Source organism: Bos indicus x Bos taurus, chromosome 6 (genome assembly GCF_003369695.1).
Source record: "Bos indicus x Bos taurus breed Angus x Brahman F1 hybrid chromosome 6, Bos_hybrid_MaternalHap_v2.0, whole genome shotgun sequence".
NCBI lineage: Eukaryota > Metazoa > Chordata > Mammalia > Artiodactyla > Bovidae > Bos > Bos indicus x Bos taurus.
This window is the reverse complement of record NC_040081.1, coordinates 102,840,126-102,842,634: the sequence shown is the minus strand read 5'-3', so window position 1 is coordinate 102,842,634 and position 2,509 is coordinate 102,840,126. Positions and strand designations below refer to the sequence as shown.

Sequence of the window (2,509 nt, the reverse complement as noted above, 5' to 3'; positions counted from 1 at the left end):
TCATTGCTAATGCGGAAACTGAGGCCCCAAGACCTGAGGCCCCAAGACCTGAGCCTTACCTTAGGTAAGGCTGCCTATTCAGCAGATAGAGGAGCAGAGACTCTGGTGTGCCGGCCCCAGTTCCCACATCCTCTGTCTCTGCCCAGACCACTTCTCTCTTACCTTGTAATCCTCTCACCCACCCCATTTCCTCCCTATCCCATGTAACTTCCCTCTGGGACCAATATACTCAGAATGGCATGGAAGGAAGAACTCAAATTTGTTCACTGAGGATTCATTTAGGCAATAACATGCATCACACATGTTGTGTGTCTGATACGGTTCTAGAAATTAAAGATACCAGTTTCTAGAACACAGTAGATCAGATCGCTAAGAGTTTAAACACGTGCACAGCACATACAACCACTCTGAGCACATTCTCTCATGGGGGTTTTCACAGCAGCCTCACTGGGTAGACATCACTTCCCCTCTCTTACAGAAGGAGCTGAAGGGAAAAAGGACACTCACACAAGGTCACCTAGGGGGTGGGACCCAGGTCGGACCAACCTCAGACTTAGGCTTTCCCCAGTTCACCCTGAGACCTTCTTCTACCCACAGCTCCTTGGGAAGGATGTCCTCCAAGTCTTCTCCAAACTAAAGACTCCATTTCCCATCTTTGTCCTTCTAATGTCTTAGTTTCAATCCCAAGAATCTCCTGTTCACTGATGTTTATTTTTAAGACTTGCTTGGGGAATTCCCTGGCAGTCCAGTGGTTAGGATTCTGCACTTGCACTGCAGGGGGCCTGGGTTCGATCCCTGGTCAGGGAACAAAGATCCTGCAAGCCACACAGCATGGCCAAAAAATATAAATAAATAACAGATTGTTTTAAAAACTATTTTTTTAAAAAAGGACTTGCTTTCAGCTAAATTGTGTGTGCATTTATGGAGCGCTGAGCATCTGCCAGGCACTGGGGAAGGGGCTGGCAGGGGGAATCCCAGTCAGTTGCTTAAGGAAACTGCAGGAGAGGTAGCACCTGGTTTCAAATAATGGTGGGGCAGGTAGTGAAAGTGAAAGCAAAAGTCGCCCAGTCGTGTCCAACTCTTTGCAACCCCATGGACTATACTGTCCATGGAATTCTCCAGGCCAGAATACTGGAGTGGGTAGCCTTACTCTTCTCCAGGGGATCTTCCCAACCCAGGGATCAAACCCACGTTTCCCGCGTTGCAGGCGGATTCTTTTTTTTTTTTTTTCATTCAATAACTGGGTATTTTATTTTTATTTTTATTTATTTTTTGACAGCTTTAATTTTTCAGCACTTTATTTTTTTTTATTTGATAAATTTAACGCCTTTTATTGCCATACCTCATTTTACTGTGCTTTGCTTTAGTGAGCTTTATAGATACATGTTTTTTTTTTTTTTCCTTGTTAATTTTCTGTTTAGTTGATCTATCCATAAGTGTGAGTGGGGTATTAAAGTCTCCCACTATTATTGTGTTATTGTTAATTTCTCCTTTCATACTTGTTAGGATTTGTCTTACATACTGCGGTGCTCCCATGTTGGGTGCATATATATTTATAATTGTTATATCTTCTTCTTGGATTGATCCTTTGTTCATTATGTAGTGACCTTCTTTGTCTCTTTTCACAGCCTTTGTTTTAAAGTCTAATTTATCTGATACGAGTATTGTGACTCCTGCTTTCTTTTGGTCCCAATTTGCATGGAAAATCTTTTTCCAGCCCTTCACTTTCAATCTGTATGTGTCCCCTGTTTTGAGGTGGGTCTCATGTAGACAACATATGTAGGGGTCTTGTTTTTGTATCCATTCAGCCAGTCTTTGTCTTTTGGTTGGGGCATTCAACCCATTTACGTTTAAGGTAATTACTAATAAGTATGATCCCGTTGCCATTTACTTTATTGTTTTGGGTTCGAGTTTATACACCATTTTTGTGTTTCCTGTCTAGAGAATATCCTTTAGTATTTGTTGGAGAGCTGGTTTGGTGGTGCAGAATTCTCTCAGCTTTTGCTTGTCTGAAAAGCTTTTGATTTCTCCTTCATACTTGAATGAGATCCTTGCTGGGTACAATAATCTGGGCTGTAGGTTATTTTCTTTCATCATTTTAAGTATGTCTTGCCATTCCCTCCTGGCTTGAAGAGTTTCTATTGAAAGATCAGCTGTTATCCTTATGGGAATTCCCTTGTGTGTTATTTGTTGTTTTTCCCTTGCTGCTTTTAATATTTGTTCTTTGTGTTTGATCTTTGTTAATTTGATTAATATGTGTCTTGGGGTGTTTCTCCTTGGGTTTATCCTGTTTGGGACTCTCTGGGTTTCTTGGACTTGGGTGATTATTTCCTTCCCCATTTTAGGGAAGTTTTCAACTATTATCTCCTCAAGTATTTTCTCATGGTCTTTCTTTTTGTCTTCTTCATCTGGAACCCCTATGATTCGAATGTTGTAGCGTTTAATATTGTCCTGGAGGTCTCTGAGATTGTCCTCATTTCTTTTAATTCGTTTTTCTTTTATCCTCTCT

General features: G+C 41.1%; 1 non-coding gene across 1 annotated transcript; it reads left to right on the top strand.

Annotated features, from left to right (window-relative positions):
• The first annotated feature begins 734 nt into the window (after positions 1-734).
• TRNAA-UGC lies at positions 735-807 on the top strand. Its single transcript has one exon. It is a non-coding gene; the product is annotated as a tRNA-Ala (tRNA).
• The last annotated feature ends 1,702 nt before the right edge of the window (positions 808-2,509 follow it).